We start from the raw sequence: 21206 nt of genomic DNA on the forward strand, positions 1-21206 counted from the left end.
TCTCCCTCCCCGCCCGCGGCCGGCCGTCGCGCCGCCGCCGGTTGCCACGGAGACGCGGCGGAACTCGCCGCCGCCGGGGTCGGGTGGGGGATGGGCGGGGCGGGGCGGCCTCGAGAGGCTTCCCAGGTCCTCACCGTCCCGCTGTTGTGCGCCTAGTGTCTGCTCACTAGACCGAGGGTTCCCCGAGACCACATTCGGGGTCCTCTCCTTGTGGCTCCCACTGCCTTGCAAAGTGTCCGGGGATTGATGTGAGTATTTGTCGAATGAATGAATGAGCGAAATAACGCCAGAACCAAGTGTAGCTGCGGAGAGGGTTCTGAATGCAATTTTCTTAAATCATTTTGGCCTTTCTCCCCTCTTACCCACGTTTGAAACATAAAAAGAAATAGGGTAGAGAGAGCTGCCTTTCTATTCACCAAAGTGTCTTCTGCTGGGAAGAGATGGATTTTTTTTTTTTAACTGCATTGCTACTCTGGTCGGTATAACAGCAGCGAGATACCTGTCGTTCCCACTCAGCGCATTGAGAACACCCGTAGAACAACTCTGTGAGTTAGACGGAGCAGACAGGATTGCCTCCCTTTCACGAAGAAGGAACTAGCTCATAAGAAGAGGAACGTGGACGGAACTCAGAGAGACTGATTCCAAATTCTATTTTTCACGAAATTCCAAGAATAATTGATGACAAGCTCTGTCTTACGTCCCTATTTTAAAGAAATGATTGGAAAGAATATATACGTATATACTTGTAGTACACACCCACATATACACATTTTTTTCTTCTTACTGAGTGATATTTTTAAGCACTCGAGTTTTGTGTTTGGAAAATATTCCAGCATCTATTTTAGGGACAGAATTCCTTCCCAATACATTCAGTCGATTAATTCTTAAAAATCTTTTATTTGCGCTCCACTTTCATAACGTTAACATTAATTTGCTACTTTAATATGGCTATCAATTTAATATCCCAATCCCTCCATCCAAATTCCACCTGAATTTCAAAAAACCATTCGCTGTTTCTTGACAAATGAGTTTCATAGATGAATTGTGTAAATTAACTTAGTACTAGTTCTAAGTGTTTCATAGCTCTCATGATTGCCAAGAGTGATCATTTTATCTTAACTTGAGACTTCCATTATTCTGTAAACCTCATAGTCTCTATTCTTTTCTAAAACTGAATGGATCAATGTATTTATTCTGACCCAAGTAAGAGGAAAATGGAACTAGGAATGAAATTTAATGGAGTTTCAGGATGCCCAATATCACTCACAACATGTAACTCTTTACCATCGGTAAGTACTTTAACGTTCGTTATTTCCTTATAGGCTCAAATGTACCACGTGACACAGTGTAACAGGTGTTAGTATAGCTCCTTTCAGCAGATTAGGAACCTAAGGCTTAGAGAGAATAAAAAACTTGTCCTAGAGGATACATCTAGTTCAAGTGCAACTAAGGTAAGAGCTAGATCGTCTTACTCCAAATCCAGTGTTCCTCAAACTCTGTTCAAAAATTAAGGTGAGTAGGTTTCTTTAGCGGACAGAATCTCACATAGGTAATAGTAGATGTATTTAAAGCCATATTTTCATGAGAAAGAATGGATGTGAGTGGGGCTTGCAAAGCATGAGTATGTGGGAATTTACATACTGTGACAGATTTTAAGAAAATTTCAATATAGAATAGAAATACCCCATTTAATTTAATACAAATAAAGGTTTTCATTCAGGATGAGATTTAAGGCTTAAAGTGCAAGGAGCCCCACCACCACTGCCTTTCTGTTACTCCTCGCCATCAGGAAAGAACTACAAAGACTTGAATTGAAATGTAACTGTTATTAGATCTTTTCAGGTGAAATCATTTTGAAAGGAATGAGGAGAGGAACGAGAATGATCTGTGGAAGAAAAGCTAAGGGACCAATTATATAGAATAAATAATAATCAGTCATGCACTGAACCTTAAAAATTGAAAACCCTTCATTATCAAAACAGTTTTCATGCCAATATTTATCAAAGTAGTACAGAAAACAAATATACAACTTCAATATATAACAAGGTTATATAAATTAGCTTGATGTCTATCTTTTTATCAACAAGGGAAATATTTATTTTTGTATCATTTTCAAAAGAAGTTTCAAAAATTACATGTTACAATAAAAAGCTATGACTACCTTATGCATGGAAAGTATTTTAGAAAAAAAATTTAAATAATACTACAAATAACTGAAATTACCATAGAATTGGAAGAAATCATTAAGGGGACGTAGTCCAGCCCTTGATTTTACACAAAGAAACTCAGACCCAAAGAATTATAATGATTTAACTAGTTTCATTTCTAGTTAATGAAAAAAATAGAGATTAGAACCCAGGTTTTTTTTTCCCCTTATTGTAACATGCTACTGCTCTAAGTGGAAACAACTTTAAGGAGTTTTAAAGAGAAAATAACCATTCAGGAAGAAGAGATTCAGTCTTCAGAACCAAGGCCACCCTAGAGACAGCACTGCCCAATAGAAATATAAAGCACACCACCACCGTGCAATTTAAAATATTCTAGTAGTCAAATTTAAAATTAAAAACAAACAGGTGAAGTTAATTTTAATAATATATTTATTTAACCCAGTATATACAAAACATTATTTCAACATATAGTCAGTACGAAAAAATTGAGATATTTTATATTCTTTTTTTTTCCATAATAAGTCTTCGAAATCTGGTGTGTAGGTTATTTATTTTTTACATTTTTTTATTGAGTTATAGTCATTTTACAATGTTGTGTCAAATTCCAGTGTAGAGCACAATTTTTCAGTTATACATGAACATACATATATTCATTGTCACATCTTTTTTTCACTGTGAGCTACCACAAGATCTTGTATATATTTCTCTGTGCTATACAGTATAATCTTGTTTATCTATTCTGCACATTGCCTGTCAGTATCTACCAATTTTGAATTCCCAGTCTGTCTCTTCCCACCCCCAGCCCCCTTGGCAACCACAAGTTTGTATTCTATGTCTTTGAGTCTTTTTCTGTTTTGTATTTATTTATATATATATATATATATATATATATTTTTTTTTTTTTAGATTCCACATATGAGCGATCTCATATGGTATTTTTCTGGTATGTAGGTTATACTTCCAGCACAGTCAGCTCATAGAGCCATATTCAAGTGCCCAATAGCCACACGTGTCTGGTGGCTACCATACTGAACAGCACAGCCCTAGAATAAGGGTGCCTGGAACTGAAGCCCTTCATTAAGTGTGAAGTGTCATGCAGAGAGAGAGATTCTAAATAATTTGGGTCTGATTTGAAAGAGGTTATGAAAGCCTCTTCCCTCAAAACCCTCATTAACCTTGTCTGGGTTGCAAGAGGGATTGGACGTCTGAGGAAAAACGCACGCCTGGTCCCCTTAGCCAGCCGAGTAAGGCCTTTCACTGAACCATGGCTCATAGTCCTGTTAATTCTCCTAGTCAGGGCAGCTTTCCCAAAGAAAATTCAGACTTGATGGGAGGGCCTTACCTCTGAGCCTTCGCTGGCCAGGGGCCCAGGTGCCACAGAAGCAAGTTCTCCTGGTGGGAATCAGGAACACCACGTCTCATTTTAGCTTCAGAAAACAAAACCCAATTCTTTGCAAAATAGCTATCATGATTTTCTTCCCTATACTTTTCCTTCTTAGAGATCCTTAGTGTTTTGGTTCTGTGGTTTTGAAAATGTCTTCCTCTCTCGGATATTAAGAGGAACCAAAGACTTTGTACAGTCTTGAGCTAAAGTTATCTGGGTGGAATAGATTATTTCCTGGAGTCAGGCATGGCAGGGTTAACGCGGAAGTGAAAGGTTCCCAATGGGGAAAACAAATGTGGGACCAAGCATCAGCTCTTTCCAAGAGCTCATCTCTGTTAAAACCTTTCAGGTCCTGAGTTAATATGATAGTCAGAAGTTATTGGGTCAAAATCTAGGAAAAGGCAAGAGAATCCAGAGAAGTTAGCCCAGGGCTCAATGCTGCTTTTGCTTGGAAGGCTTTTGATGCTCTGGAAGGAATAACCGCAAAACTAAGCAGCAGTTCTGGTAGTCCCGTGAAGCAAAGGGGCCAAAAAACAAAGCTTGGGCTCGCCTCCGATAAGGAGTCAATGACACCCTCTGCTTTTAAGCTGGAACCCCAAAGAGCTTTGCCTTCAGGAAGACGGTGAAGTGGAAATAAGTCAGTTCTCTCACCAATTTGCAGCCCAGCTTTGGATCACCTAAGTAATTCAGGACAATCTCAACCTTTGATCATGGATGAGGACTGGTTCATTAGAATTAAGACACCTGGAAGAAACAAGCAAAAATTTTCTCTGGTGAAGAATAAAATCATTCTAGGCCTCAAATTCTTCCTAAGAATAATTTGTCAAATACAACGATAAGAACACACTCAAATATAATCTAGGACCAGAAAACAAGACACCATCAGGGAAAACCAGTAGAAAGTACAAGCCACAGAAACAGAACCACAGGAGCTTTAGATACGGGAATCAGACAAAGATTATAAAAATACGGATAATATATTTAAAGGAATAAAAGAAAAGATTGAAAATATCTGTTATTTTGTTGTTATTTAATTTTATTGAAGTGACTTCTATGAACTGAGAATTGCTTTCTGTGCATCTGTGTGTGTCATGTTTCCTGGTTATCCTATAAACAGTGGTTAATGTGCAGCTGGTTGAATAAAACTGAGATAGAGATACAGGAAGAAGTACTTCAAACAAATTTTAATGAATAAGCATTCTGTTATCACCCTGAGAGACCACAGCACCTGTTTTAGAGAGATACCAGTGTTTTATCCATTTTAGTGTCACCCTTCAGTGATCATGTGGAACAAAACACAGGTTGAAGAAAAATGACTCTCAGGACCGTCATTTCTTAGGTTTGTGTTGCAAGACTACTCATCGCATTGCCACCATTATGCCTCTTTTTGTTCCCGGTATAAAGCATGTTAGCGTGGTCACTGTTGCCACTGAATGTGAGTTGTTATGCCTATAATAAAACGCTATTCCAGGAGGTATCCGAGTTCAGCATTGAGGCAATGGGAGTTTGCCACATTCGACAGGAAAAGAAAGAAAACCAAAGCATTTTTCTCTTTTCTTTTCCTTGGACTAAAATTATGAAACCTCTTAGATATGTTTCAGAAAAGGGAGCAGAGAAATATATATACCATGAAATCTAGTTCTTAGTGTCCTCACGCAGTGCTGCTTACCACCACCTACTCGTACTCCACAGTGCTTGATTCTACAGAAGGCTTGCTAGAAAACAAATTTTGACAATTTAGGGAGTGATCGTCTATAAATTTACATCATTTTGCTGGAACATTTTGGGATGTCACCTGAAAAGTATACTCACCTTCAGTCTATGGTAACCTCAACATCCAGAAACCCAAATTATCTCTGAGAGTTTGCCAGTTGCTTTGTACAGAAGGCATTCACTTCATTATCATGGTGTTGTGTTGAAATTCATTATGCAATCCTATCTCTGAACTCACTGGAATAATTATCTCCGCTTGACATATCTCTTTAGATGGTAGGGACTGAGGATCATTGTGAAAAGAGACCACGTTTTCTTTTTTTCTCTTTTCATTGTGAAACGTTCCAATTGCATCTCTCACTTTAACTGGGCCTGAGTCACTTACCCACTGATGGCTGAATTAAGTTTGTTAACAATGAAGGAAAGGAAAATGCTCATTCTTCTGCAAAAACAATCAATAGCAGTAAGCAGTGCCCTCCAGGCAGGAAAAAATATAATTTCAATGTTCATCATTTAAAATTGTAGAATTTAACATTGTACATCAACTATACTTCAGTAAAAAATAAAAATAAAACTCTGGAATTCTTTGCTTGAACCCTCGTTTTTCTTTGAACATAACAACATGACAGTACAACTATACAAATGATTTATTTCTGAGAAAATCAGCTGAGCATTATAGAAAGAATATGAGCTTCGAATTCAGACAGACAAGAGCCTGAATCCCAATTGTATCATTTAGTAGCTATATGATTGTGGCTAATTTATTTAATCTCCTTGAATATTCGTTTCCTCAGTTCTATGGTGGGAAATAACAATTGTTACAGGGCTGTAATAAATATTAAATTAGGTCAGTGATGTATGTATATAATGTACTTGTCATGCAGTAAGTACCCAAGAATGGTTGGAATTAGCATCATCATATTGTTGTTACTATCATTATAGTTATTTGTTATATAACTAATCTGCTATGGTTAAAATATTCAGAGAGAAAAAGTGTATGGCCACTTTTAGAAACAAATTAACCTGAACAAGTTATAAAATGAAGATCTTAGAGAACACCTGGATGATAATTAAATATTGATAAAGGGTAAAGGAAAGATAATTAAATTAATTGGTTGCTAAGATATTTTTTTTCCAATTAAAAGCCAATCCCATGGAGTTAAATGAAGACTTTCTGCACATCTGCATTGCATTTCCTAGTCTATCATTCATCCATTTGAAAACAGCACATTTATGTAATGTGAACTATATGGCAAGCAGTGTGGAAGAGCAAGGGGTAGGAGCATGCAAAGAAAATTTCATCTGAAATAAGCGAGGTGATTTTTTAAAATCATAAACATACAAAAACATGCTTATCTTCACCAAGAGTTAAAGAATACAAACTAACAAAAATATCAGATAAGACTGAGAAAAATTAGAAAGACAGACAACATTTAAAATTAGCAAAGATATAGAGGCACTCTCATCGACTGTTTGGGAGAGAATAGACTGTTACAATTTTGGAGGGGAGGCAATTTCTACCTAAATTTAATATGTGCAAGCCATAAATTCCGATTTTAAGAATTTATCCCACAGAAATAATATCTTGAGGACATAAACACAGATGTACAAAGAGGTTTTGTTGCAATACTGCTGATAATCGTGAAAAAGGAAGGGGGAGAACAACAGGATAGCATCTGCCTATATTCATTATGTATTATTGCTGGATAACATCCTCAAAATTAGCAGTTGAAAACAACAAATATCTATTATCTCACATTTCTTTAAGGGTTATGAATTTGGTTTTGGCTTAGCTGGTGGGGGTGGTTCTGGTTCAGCGTCTCTCATGAATTTATAGCCAAGATGTTGGCCAGGACTGCAGTCTTTGAAAGCTTGACTGGGACTGGAAGATCTGCTTCCAAGATGGCTCACGCACATGTCTGTTGGCAGAGGCCCTCAGTCCCTTTCTGTCTGGACCACATGAACCTTTCCAAGTTGCTGCTTGAGCATCCTCATGACATGGCAGCTGTCTTCTCCCAGAGACATGATCTAAGAGAGAGCAAGAAGGATGCTGTAATGACATTTATGACCTATTCTTGGAAGTCACACATTATCATTTCTATAATATTTTATTCATTAGCACCAAGGCACCAAGTCCAGTCTAAGCCCAAGGGAAAGTTAATTAGGCTTCTTTCTTTCTTTCTTTCTTTCTTTCTTTCTTTCTTTCTTTCTTTTTTTGGAGCGAAGGGTGTTGAATGATTTGTGGACATATATTAAAACTATTCCAATTTGTCCTCTGGCCACAGATTAAAATTACATTCACATACAAAATATATTCATCCCCTTCCAACACCCTCCCCACCAACCCCAAGTTTCATCCATGTAAGCATCAGTCCAGAAACATGTCAACTTAATCAGATCCAGGTGAGGCTGAGGCTTCTCAGGAGTCATTCCTTAAGTGTAACTCCTTGAGTATGGTTCCTTAGGTCTCAAGCCCTGTGAGCTAAAGAGACAAGTTCTATCTATGTATGTATCGATGTGTCTGTCTGTCTGCCTATCTATCTATCTATATATCTACCTATCTATCTATCTATCTATCTATCTATCTATCTATCTATCTATCCATCCATCCATCCATCCATCCATCTATCTATACACACACACATGAGGGAATAACTTGTATACATACAGGTCAGGCACAGGATAACCACTCTAGACATTTTTGTTCAAAAAGATTTAAAAAATGGGAGACCCAAAGCCATCACTGTTCTATAGCAATTCTGAAATCTACTTGGCCACATGTAAGAAGTTTCTTGATTCAAACTCAGTTCTACTCCTCCCCAGGAATGAGTGTCCATGGCTCGGCTTCACCCTCTGCATTCCTGGTTCCCTTTTCTGATTCATTCTTTCTTTTCCCTCAAAGTTGGCCTAGTTTGGAGCTGTGTAGTTTTCTGAGCAAAATTTTGGCATTCCAAATGCCTCCTTTCATTGTGTCCTATCTCTGTCTCCTTCAGCCTAAGCTGGTGGTATTTCTGTAATTATAATTCTTCTTACAAACTTTGGGGGTCTCCTATGAATCTTATCAGGATTCACTTCATTAGACAAAACCCACACTCAAAAATCTCTTCAAGGTAAATTCTCCCCTACCTTGGGCTTCTGCTGAACTATGGCAGGATAATAGCCTTAAGCGTCCTCAAAACTGTTGTTTGAACAGTTCCTGGGGGTACCATCTTAGATCTTTCTGAGGTCATAAGCAAGGCATTTTATAGGTACACTCTTAGCCTCATCTCTAAACCATGTTTTCTTGGCAGTGGCCTGGAATGGATTATTGCTGGAAAGCCATTTGTTAATTTTAGCTTGGATGCCATCTGGAAAGGCTGGGAATTTTAAAACCATCCAGTTCTGGCTTCTTCATGTTCAACAATCCTTCCATTGGTTTCTCTCTTTCCTCTCACAGTTTATTATAAACAGCAAGAAGAAACCGGGTGGCACCTTCAGCACTTCACCTGGAGGTGTCCTTAGCTAGATCACTCAGCTCATTAGGTACATTTTCCTACTTTCCATACGACCACAGGGGACAGCATTCCTAAACTTTCTGCCACTGCATAACATGGATACCCTTTTCTCCAGTTTCCCTAAAGCTTTCCCTCCCTTTCCTTTAAGTCCTTCCCACAGCCTCCCGAAGGTAATCAGGCTTCTCTTAACACTTTCGGACACTCTTCCTCCAAGCCCTTACAGACTTTGGCCACTACCCAGTTCCAAAGCCATTTCCACATTTTTAGATACTTATGATGATAACACCCAACTTCCAGGTATCAAAATCAGCATCAGTTATCTACTGCTATGTAACAAATGACTCCAAAGTATAGCTGATGACACCCATTTATTATATCACAGTTGCTATGGGTCAAGAATCAGGAAGCAACTTCACTCAGTGGTTTTGGCTCAGGGGCTCTCATGAGATTACAGTCAATGTGTCAGTCAGGACTGCACTCACTTAACGGCTTGAATGGGGCTGGAGGACCCCCCCTACCAAGATGGGCCACTCAAATGTGTATTGGCAGAGGGCCACAGTTCCTCACTGGCTGTTGGCATGGGACCTATGTTCCTATGTCCACATAGGCCTTTCTTTGGAGCTGCTGTCCTCATGACACAGAACTGGCTTCTCATGCAGTGAGTGATCTGACAGAGAAAGAAAAGAGGAAGCTGCAATGTCTTTTATGCTCTTGTCTAGGGAGTCACACACACTGTCACTTCCGGAGAGGGGAATTAGGTTCTAGTTTTTGGAAAGGAATATCAAGAATTAGTAGACGTCCTTTGTTTTATGAATGTATTTCAAAACCACCTCGATACCCATTAAAAATAATGATGTATGTTAAAAAAAATCTAAGTTCAAAAAGTATTGTTGATATATCATTAAGTAAGAAATAATGGAGCAAGTTTTATAATGATATGTATGGCATGATTTTGTATTTTAGGAGAAACAAATCTAACCTTGCATACGTAGGTATAAGCATAAAAATTACTAGATGCCTACAGATTGAAATGTTGATAATGCTTACAGAGGTGTGGTAGGTGGCGGGGAATGAGCCCAATGGGACAGAAGGAGTGAGTTGTACATATTATGTCAAAAAACTGAATTATAAATGGTGTTTTTTTACTTCTTTGTGTTTTTCTGTGTTTCCAAACTTGCTAAAATAAACAAGTGTTGCTTATATAATTAGAAGGTAGCAAGTCTGCGTAACAGGGAGAAGTTTAATTTTCAGTTGTAAACATTGAAATGAGATCAGAAGAGAACAGAGATGAGGCCTTACGCACTGAAGATCTGATTTGTTGAAAGTGGATAAAAGCAGCCATATAAGTTGTGAAAAACATAATTTCAATTCTATCTATTGAACCACAGGGTAAGTGTTGACAAGATTTTAAGAAAGAATACATACAGACTCATAGACAGGAAACAAACTTATGGTTACCAGGGGGAGAAGGGTGGGAAGGGATTAATTGGGAGTTTGAGATTTGCAGATACTAACGACTATATGTAAAATAGATAAACAACAAGTTTATACTGTACAGCACAGGGAACTATATTCAATATCTTGTAGTAACTTATGGTGAAAAAGAATATGAAGATGAATATACGTATGTTCATATATGACTGAAGCATTATGCTGTACACCAGAAATTGACACAACATTGTAAACTAACTATACTTCGATAAAAATACATTTAAAAAAAGAAGGAACATATACAAGGGATTTCTGACTAACACAGAAATACAGCAGATTCAAATATACCTTCCCTACTGTTCTTTCCTGAAATTCCACTACAATGTCAATAAAGGATGAGATAGACACACCCTACACCACACCACACAACACCACACCACACCACACCACACACACACACATTGAGGGAGAAGAAGAGAGGTGATAGAGATGGAGAGAAAACAGGAGAAAGAGAGAGGGATTTAATGAGAAAGAGAATGAGAGAGAGAAGGGGGAGAGAGAAAGGGAAGGGGACAGGAGGAGAAAGAACACGAAAGAAGACAGGTGTAATTCTTGCAGCTGGAGAGCTAATGGGTGAGTGGTGACTGACTTCGTAGACCAGGGGAAGCTGAAATCTAAGTCTACAAGGGCCAAAGCTAAGAAGTATGTCAACTCATGTGAGAGATTTTCAAAAAGAAACCTCCGGAATTGAATCCACCAAGTTCATCAAAATGTAAAGGAATAGGTAGAGAGCAAAAAAGAGTGTTGGTTGAACAGCTACACAAGGTGCACCCAGACCCTTTCCTCTGTACCACTCCCCAGCTGGGTAACTGCCTCTTCCTGAATCTGGAAAAAAATTAGAGATTTACTCTCTGGAAATGTCAAAACAGAAGCCTCTGGACTTAGGGCATTTATTTGGCAAAGAGAAGGACAGAGTACTGTACTGAGGAACTGAATGAAAGCCTCTATTCCAAATAACCTCCACCATGGCTCAGCTCTTAGGATGCTGGCAGCTGTATTTATTTTTTTTTAACATTTTTTATTGAGTTATAGTCATTTTACAATGTTGTGTCAAATTCCAGTGTAGAGCACAATTTTTCAGTTATACATGAACATACATATATTCATTGTCACATTTTTTTCACTGTGAGCTACAAGATCTTGTATATATTTCCCTGTGCTATACAGTATAACAGTATAATCTTGTTTATCTATTCTACATTTTGAAATCCCAATCTGTCCCTTCCCACCCTCTGCGCCCTTGGCAACCACAAGTTTGTATTCTTTGTGAGTCTGTTTCTGTTTCTGTTTTGTATTTATTTATTTATTTATTTATTTATTTATTTATTTATTTATTTATAGATTCCACATATGAGCGATCTCATATGGTATTTTTCTTTCTCTGTCTGGCTTACTTCACTTAGAATGAGATTCTCCAGGAACATCCATGTTGCTGCAAATGGCATTATGTTGTCGGTTTTTATGGCTGAAGAGTATTCCATTGTATAAGTATTACCACATCTTCTTTATCCAGTCATCTGTTGATGGACATTTAGGCTGATTCCACATCTTGGCTATTGTAAATAGTGCAGGCAGCTGTATTTAAAGGCAGGAGGTTGGAGGATTCCTCTCTGAGGAAAGTGATCAGCCAAAGAAGAAAATGAGAAAAACAAATTTGACACTTGGGAGACATCTAATGAAATGGCTGTGTTCTACTCAATTATCCTTCAGCGAAGCCTAGTCTTTAATAAGTCCTACTCTCTCTCACAATTTTAAGGCTTCTTTCTGAAATATGAGCCAAAATAAGAATGATGAGAGATTTGGGGGAAACTTTTAACATCAGAGAGACCAAAACAAATAGAAAAAGGTAAAACAGACGAAACAACGTAGGAAGCAGGAAAACAAACAAACAAAAAAATGATAGTTATCTTAAGGGATAATTACATCCCTGTATTACATCCATCACACACACACACACACACACACACACACACACACAAATTATAAAAAGAACATTTAGAAAACAAAATAGACCTCTTAGAAAATTTAAAATATGATACAAGAAATTTCAATTCTGGAATAAAGTTTAGAATGCATTAATGATAGGTATATAGAAAGCTATCAAATAAAAAGAGTTAATTAATTCCAGGGAAAACATAACATCATACAAGAAAAGAATATAATAAATTACTCGGCTAAGATAAAAATAATATTCACATAGACAAAATAATACAAACCCAAATCCTCATCTATTAAAAAAATGTGATATAGCTATGCTAATTATCAGAGAAATGCACATCAGAATTACAATGAGATATCACCTCACACCAGTCAGAATGGCCATCATTCAAAAGTCTACAAGCGGTAAATGCTAGAGAGGGTGTGGAGAAAATGGAATCCTCCAGTCCTATTTGTGGGAATGTAATTTGGTGTAGCCACTAGGGAAAATAGTCTGGAGATTCCTTAAAGAACTAAAAATAGACTTTTATTACCCAGCAATCTCACTCCTGGGTGTATATCCAGAGAAAACTAATTTGAAAAGATACACGCACTCCAATTTCATAGCAGCGCTATTTACAATAGCCAAGACATGGGAGCAACCTATATGTCTACCAACAGATTATTGGATAAAGAAGTTGTGGTATGCATACACACACACACACACACACACACACACACACAATGGAATACTACTCAGCCATAAAAAGAATGAAATAATGCCATTTGCAGCAACATGGATAGACCTAAAGATTATCATACTAAGTGAAATAAATCAGATAAAGACGAATATAACATATCACTTATATGTGGAAATCTTTAAAAATGGCACAAATGAACTTATTTACAAAACAGAAGCAGATTCACAGACATAAAAAACAAACTTATAGTTACCAAAGGGGAAAGAAGGAGCAGAGGGATAAATTAGGAATTTGGGATTAGTAGATATAAACCACTCTATAAAAATAGATAAACAACAAGGACCTACTGTATAGCACAGGGAACTATATTCAATAGCTTGTAATAGCCTACAATGAAAAAGAACAAGAAAAAGTATATGTGTATATACATATATATATCTGAATCACTATACTGTATACCAGAAACAAACACAACATTGTAGATCAACTAAACTTCAATAAAAATAGTCTTTAAATGTGATACAGCTAAACGTATGGGTAGATAAAGGAGGCGAAATCTGTGCCGTGTTCAAGAGACTTACGATGTATCTTCAACAGTGGGGAGAGCCTAGAAAATATGTAAAGTACAAAATTAATAAATAGTAGAATAAACTTGTTCATTAGAAAGCTGCAGTAGACATTTGTCATTTCTTTTCAGGCTGTCCAGTGCCTTTGGAACAACTATCCTATTATATTTGTGGAATATACTGCCGAGTGAACCCTGCATCCCCAAAATGGCCCCCCAGGTCCTGTTCCAGTGTCCTCTGCAGCTAGCACAGACACCTGTGACCTGGGATCTGCCATCCAGACTCACTCACATGAGATTCTGACCTGGAAGTAAGCAACCTGAGGAAGGTGGTCCCACGTGGAAAACATTTGGTTGGTGAGGGCTGTGGCAGGATCCCTCAGCTTTGGAGGTTGAGTTCCAGAGCGGAGTGGGCAGCCATGGGGCAACTGGTGATAGAATGTGTTTCCTTTTCGGGGCAGTTATTCTTGGAAGCTTAGCGATACCATGAGTTATCTAATATCTGGAGTCAGTCTGTTGCTTGCAGGTACATAACAACTCTCAGAACTACAGAGGCAAATACCAGAAGAATAGCTAAAGAACTTCAAATGCTTGCCTCTGGGAGTGAAAATCAAGGGAAGAGGTTGATCATGAAACTACTATCTTTCATTATAAGCCTTTGCCTTTCTCTTGGGCTTTCTAACCATGTACATATATAAGTTTGATACAGATTAAAATTGAAAGAAAAGAAAACAAAGAGATAATAAGAACCATCTTCTGGAGAGTATAAAGCACCCCACAATGCTACCACCTCTCCTTTTGTTTTTTGTCTGTGGGAGACATTACTAATTGATAACAGAGCTCATCCCCTTCAGAGCCTGGAAACAGCCTCCGAATCCTTCCCAATATTTATTTCTAGATATACTGGCGTTGGGTCTTCAGTTAAAAACCCTTTGCCCTTTTTGGCTTAAGAGGAAATACTCAACCTCATATAAGGCTGGACTTGCATTTCTGAACTTCAGTGATAGCAGGCTCAGAATATGTTTTATGGTATGCAGAATTAAAACCTACATCCCGGTATATGTAATTCTGACACATATCTTAATTAAAGGATGTAAGTCAACGCTATAGAACTCTATTATTCCAGTGAAATGGCTGCAGTTGAAACAAGTCATTTAGGTTTCTGAACATTCACATGAAGGTGTACTTTGAAGCTTTACGGCACTATGATTAATAGAATTTTATTACCTGAGAGTGTTCAAAGTAGTGTAATCTCTTCACTAGCAGTAATGGCATAGCATATTATAAGAAAATCATGTTCCTTCAAGTCAACATATAGTTAATTCACATTTGGAGATGAGGCTACCATGACAGCAGGACAATTTAATGAGGTTTGAACACCTTCAGAAAAGGAATTATTAAAAGGAAGAGAACAGAAGTGCTCTGTGATAGAAAAACATAATACCGGAATTGCCCAGGCAATTTTTTACAGTCATTTGCAAGGACTTATTGACACTCTTTTATCATAGTTTTCTTTCTTTCTTTTTTTTTTTTTCATTTCTATTACTACAGTGGTGGGATTATTTGTTCTATAATGAAAATGAGTTTCTGCATAAGCTTCAGAAAGCACACTGAAATCCATCAGGCACAGTGTCTGTTAAAATCTCCTGGCATCAAAAAAAAAATTTTAACTGGATTTATTTTCAAGCTTTTTATGAAATGTAGAGCAACATGAGAACTAATTACAGATCTAATAACCCTCTCTACTATTTCTACAAGTTAGATCACTGCTTTATGTAGAGAGGGCGACATCAAAAAATCACTTCCTAAACAGCACTAGGGTGAACATGAAATTGAATAGAAGGAATGCATTTTTTTCTCTCTGAATCTACCATCTTCATTGTAGAGGCCGAGAAAGAAGCTATGAGATGAAAGTGTGAAATGTGTAGAATAGGAACAGGCGGGCTCCCTCAGGGTTTCCTGACAGAGCCATGGCATCTGTGCTGTTCCGCAAGCTAGAAACCTCTGCACTGTCTTTGATTCTTCCTTCTCCTTCGCTTCTTTTTTTTTTTTCTCTTAAATTGAAGTACAGTTGACATAAAATATTGTTAGTTTCAGGTGTACAACACAGTGATTTGGCAATCAAATACATGACAAAATGATCACCACGAAAGTCTAGTAACCATTTGTTGCATATGAAATTATTACAGTATTATTGACTATATTCCTATATGCTGTGTGTTACACCTTGTGACTCATTTATTTTATAACTAGAAATTTGTACCTCTTAATCTTGTTCACCTATTTTTGCCCAACTCTCTACCCACTCCCTTCTGGCAACCACCTGTTGTTCTTTGTAATTATGCATCCATTTCTGTTTTCTTTTGTTTGTTGATTTGTTTTGCTTTTTAGATTCTACATATAAGTGAAATCATATGATAGCTGTCTTTATCTGACTCATTTCATTTCACTTAGCATAATACCCTCTAGGTACACACATTGTCACAAATGGCAAAGTTTTATTCTTTTTTATGGCTGAATAATATTTCATACTACATCTTCTTTGTCCATTCATCTATCAATGGGCATTTAGGTTGCTTCTATATCTTGGTTCTTGTAAATAATGCTGCAATAATTTTAGGGGTGCAAATATATCTTCAAATTAGTGTTTTATTTTTCTCAGGTAAATACACAGAAGTGGAATTGTTGGATCATGAAGTTATTCTATTTTTAATTTTTTGCAGAACCTCCACAGTGTTTTCCATAGTGGCTACATCAATTTACATCCCACCGACAGTACATGCGGGTTCCCTTTCTCCACATTCTTACCAACACGTCTTATTTGTTGCCTTTTTGATGGTAGCCATCCTAAGAGGTGTGAGGCAGTATCCTCACTGTGCTTTTGATTTGCATGATTAGTGATGTTGAGCATCTTTTCATGTACCTGTTGACCACCTGTATATCTACTTCGGTAAAATGTCTATTCAGGTCCTCTGCCCTCTTGTTAGATTTTTTAAAAAAATATATTGAGTTGTACAACTTCTTCACATATTTTGGATATTAACCTCTTATCAGATATATAATTTTCAAATATCTTCTCCTATTTAATAGGCTGCCTTTTCATTTAATTGATAGCTTTCTTCCCTATGCAAATCTTTTAAATTTGATATAGTCTCATTTAAAAATTTTTACTTTTGTTTCTGTTGCTTGAGGAGACAGAACCCCAAAATTTTTGCTAATAACAAATGTCAAAATTTGTACTTCCTTTGTTTTCTTCTAAGAGTTTTATGGTCTCAAGTATTACATTTAAGCCTTTAATCTATTTTGAATTTATTTTTTGATGTGGTGTGGCAAAGTGGTCCAGTTTAGTCCTTTTGCGAGTAACCATCCAGTTTTATCAACATTATTTTTTAAAAAAGTCTTTCTTTTCCCCATTGGATGTTCTTGCCTCCGTTGTCTTAGATTAATTGAGCATGTGCATGTGGGTTTATTTTGAGGCTCTCTATTCTGTTCCATTGGTCTATGGTCTGTTTTTTCCCTAGTACCATACAGTTTTGATTACTGTAGCTCAGTAGTATAGTTTGAAATCAGGGCATGTGATACCTCCAGCTTTGTTCTTCTTTTTCAATATTGCTTTGGGTTTTTTGGGTCTCTCATGGTTCTGTACAAATTTTAGAATTATTTGTTCGAGTTCTACTGAAAAATGTCATTGATATTTTGATAGGGATTGCATTAACTCTGTAGGTTACCTTGGGTAGTATGGACATTTAAACAATACTAATTCTTCCAGTCCATGAGCACAATATATCTTTTCATTTATCTGTGTCATCTTCAATTTCTTTCATCATCTTGTAGTTTTCAGTGTACAGGTCTCTCACCTCCTTTGTTAAATTTATTCCTAGATATTTTATTCTTTTTGATGCAATGGTAAGTGGGATTGTTTCCTTAATTTCTCTTTCCAATATTATCATTACTAGTGTATAGAAATGCTACAGATTTCTGTATATTAATTTTATATCCTGCAGCCTTACTGAATTCATTTATTAGTTCTAATAGTTTTCTAGTGAAGTCTATAGGGTTTTCAACAGTCTGCAAACAGTGACAGTTTTACTTCTTTCTTTCCAATTTAGATGCCTTTTCTTTCTTTTTCTTCTCTGAGTGCAATGGCGAGGACTTCCAATACTATGTTGGATAACAGTGACAAGAGTGCGCATCCTTGTCTTGTTTCTGGTCTTAGAGAAAATGCTTTCGGATTTTCACTGTTATGTATGATGTTAGCTGTGGATCTGTCATATATGGCCTTTTATACGTTGAGATGTATTCCCTCTTTACCCAGCTTTGTTGAGAGGATTAAAAAATGAAACAATAAACTCCCTAAAGGCATAAAGTGGCTCATATGTGTTTTTAGTTGTTTATTTGCTTTTGGACAATGTATAAAAAAGAATAGTATGCTTTTTTGGTAAGGAAACCTAACTTGGCTGGCAAGGATATGGGGTGGCAATTCAGGTCACAGCCTTAGCTGTGACAGGGCTAATTATTTTTCTTTATTTCTGGTTCATCATCAGTTACATTTTGAAAGTTTAGTGTTTAGTTTTTGGTACTGTATAAAGAAACATAATTCAGCAGAGTGGTTAGGGGACGAAGACTCTAGAGTCAGACAGAACTGAATCTGAATCCCAGTTCCATGACTTACCTCCTGTGTGTCCTTGGGAAAATGAAATGATCTCTCTCAGCTCAGTTTGCTCGTCTGTAAGGAGAGAGCATATCGTGGTAGAAATCTTCCATTTTTGCCTGTCTGGTATTTTCCCTCCTTCTTTTGGAGCCCCTCTTTCCTGTAGGGACAACTCATTCCATGTGATCAGTTCAGGTAGAAGCTAAACCCACTCTGTCCTATTGGCATGGCTGGGTGTGACCTGGGCCTGGCCAATCACATTACCCTCCTCCTTAGTCAATCTCAGCTTCAGGATAAGCAGATCACCCAAGGCGGCCAGACAGCTCTCTGGGGTTTTACTCGCAGAGCCGTGGAGAAGATGCTTCCTTTCTGTTTGGGTTGCTAAGGGGATAGAGTAAGTTTGAGTGTATTGATGTCCACCATGATTGCTGTATGAAGAGACAGAGGTAGGGATAAGGCTAGAGATAGAGCTAGAGGTGGAGACAGAGGTGATTACAGAGAGAGAGATGGGAAGAGGAGCAGGGAAGAGGAGTTAGGGATAGGAGCAGGAACCCAGTCAGAGACAGGGAAAGAGATGGAGTTATGGGCAGGCATAGGGACAAGGACAGAGTCAGAGGGAGGGACAGGAGCAGCACCTTACCAGCACTGTTTGAGCCCCGGATCCAGCTAAACCACGACACTGAGATCCTGGGGCTCCATGAGCCCATACATTCTTTTTGCTTAAACTAGATTGACAGGGTTCCTATCATTTACAACTGAAAGAATGTGAACACAGTGCTTACCTCATGGGATTATGGCAGAAATTAAGTAGAATAAAGCATGTAGAGCACATACCTCAGTGCTTAGTAGGGCCCAGTTGACAGTGTAAGATGCTAAATACACAGTAGCCATGATTAAAACTAATTAAGTACAAAATGTACTTATTTATACATTTGTGCTATTTTTTACCCTAAAAATTCAAGATGAAGAAGGTAAAACATAAAAAAATTTAGAACAATATACTATAAAGTTCTAGTGTGGTTTTAAAAAAATACATTGAGGTTCTATCACCTGGGAAACCAAGGAATTGGAATTAGGGTATTTAAAGTGGGGGGAGTTCTTCAAAATGGAATGGGTTCCTAGTTGAGTCTTCATTCATGCTTTTCTTTTCATTCCATTTCCATACATCAAGGGACTATAATGTCCTTGTTACAAGAGATACAAGGAAGAAAAAATTGATTCCTTGCTTTTGAGAAGCTTACAGTTCAGCATGGAGACAGAGGTACAAAGGATTTCAATACAATTAATTGACCCAGCGCAGTGCATCTAAGAGAAAGGAGACGTGGGTTTGCTCTGTCTGGGGAAATCAAGGAAGATTTCAAAGAGGCAAGTGAGCATTTGAGCTGAGACCTCAGTTTCCCAAGTTGTCGAGCACAGGGAGGACATTCCAAACTGAGAGAACAAACACAAACCTCAAGCGTGAGGATGCGTAGCAGTGCTGCCAAAACCTAGAGTCACGGTCAGGAGTAACAGCAGGTGCGAGGCTGGACAGAGGCCGTCATCAGATCTTGGCAGGCCTCCTATGATCAGGCGAGGACGTCACACAGGCGGCTCCTGGGAGCACAACGAAGAACATGGAAGACAGGGCGCAGAGCAGGGGACAGATGGCATCCAGGGCAGGTGTGGAAGAAATGACGAGGACACTTGTAGCTGTTAGGATACAGCCTGCAGACCAACAGCTGAAAAACAATGCTTTGAGCAAGACAGAGGTTAATCTACAGATAAGCAGCCCAGAACAAGTGAGGTCCCCCAGGTGTCAGAGCACAGGGCTCCTTCCAGCTCACCATGTGGACCTCACTTGATATTTCCACACGATGGCCGCTGGAGCCTAAGTCATCAGGTTATGTTCTAGGCAGCAGGTTGATGGAAGAGTTCCACCGACGGTAGGGTATGCACACCACACAATTGCATGCATGTCTTGCCTAAAATGAGGTCATTTGTCCACACCTAGCTGTAAGAAAGACTGGAAAATGTGTATTTGGATGAGTAGCAATGTACCCAACTAAAAAGCAGTATGCTGTTCCTAGAGACGGGATTAAAGGGATATTAGGAAGCAATATCCTGACAGAGCAGCTGGGCAGGGATGAGGCTGAGTGCAGAGCTTTCTGGCATTGCTCAAAGGGAGAAGCAAGAACAAGCTGACGTGTGCAGGCAACAGTGATCACAAGGACAAGAGCACATGTGTGCATTCACTGGTGTATTTGCTTTGTTCCATAAAGATCTGTACACATGTGCCCATGTGCACCTACACTCACACACTCACACACTTACATGAGCACACTATACAATGGATCAAAAATATTAGACTACAGTTCCAAGTAGGCTGGTCACAGAGATTAATCATAAACACGAAGCAGCCCTGTCAATTCCAAAATCCAGATCATTCAGCTTTCTCTGTAATAACAGTCAAACCAGAAACGGCATTTATAAATATTTTTAAACATAAATTCTTATGCTGTGTTCCTTACAAAAGTTTTCAAGTTCAAGGGAACTCTGAATATTCTACGATGCCCAAGGATTTGGGGGGGGGATTGGGTATTTTTAAGAGCTAAGATATAAATATTTGAGGTAATTAAGTATTGCCATTAATTTGCTATTTGGGACACTATGTGTATCTGTCAGTAGGAGACTAGTTTTCCGATTCCCAGGAGAACAAGTCATTAAAATTAACAGTCCAGAGGGTTTTAGCATCAGCAAAGGACGAACTTATGGAATCTATGACACCGTTAGATTTCCATCTGTGCCAGGAGCTGTTGCTGATCCACGTGAGGTTACCCAGGCACTATTTCAAAATGAAGTGAATTGTAGGGACCTTAATCATTTGCAGACTCACTGTGTGAGGAAGACACATGCCAGGTGCCACAGAGCAGATGCAGTCCCCAGTTTACCAGGATCATGTCACAATTCATTCCCACGATGGCAGTCTGGTGTTCAAAATCCGCTCGAAACTAGACAAACATATGCTGGATGGCTGCATGTTTCTCAGGCTACTATATTATATCTAGCAGGTTGCTGGATAAATTAATTTATTCCTGATCTGCAAGAATCATTTGGAATTGTCTCTGGACATCCATGTCAAAATC

The 21206-nt window shown here is 38.1% G+C and overlaps 1 long non-coding RNA gene across 4 annotated transcripts in view; it reads right to left on the reverse strand.

Moving 5' to 3' along the window:
- Positions 1-3059: 3059 nt before the first annotated feature.
- The window catches only part of LOC106729848, an 84730-nt gene continuing 66583 nt past the window's right edge, over positions 3060-21206 (reverse strand). Inside the window, exons 5-12 of one of the 4 annotated variants that reach the window (XR_004323089.1) lie at positions 20395-21071; positions 19908-20086; positions 19536-19802; positions 18106-18159; positions 13450-13475; positions 5365-7293; positions 5180-5267; positions 3060-4296 (exon numbers count right to left, since the gene is read on the reverse strand). This is a non-coding gene — a long non-coding RNA (uncharacterized LOC106729848). Of the gene's footprint in view, positions 4297-5179; positions 5268-5364; positions 7294-11698; positions 11861-13449; positions 13476-18105; positions 18160-19535; positions 20087-20394; positions 21072-21206 lie in introns of those variants that run through there. The other 3 variants (XR_004323087.1, XR_004323088.1, XR_004323090.1) reach the window with 3 other exon arrangements.

This window comes from Camelus ferus, chromosome 10, assembly GCF_009834535.1.
Source record: "Camelus ferus isolate YT-003-E chromosome 10, BCGSAC_Cfer_1.0, whole genome shotgun sequence".
In the NCBI taxonomy this organism is placed as follows: Eukaryota; Metazoa; Chordata; class Mammalia; order Artiodactyla; family Camelidae; genus Camelus; species Camelus ferus.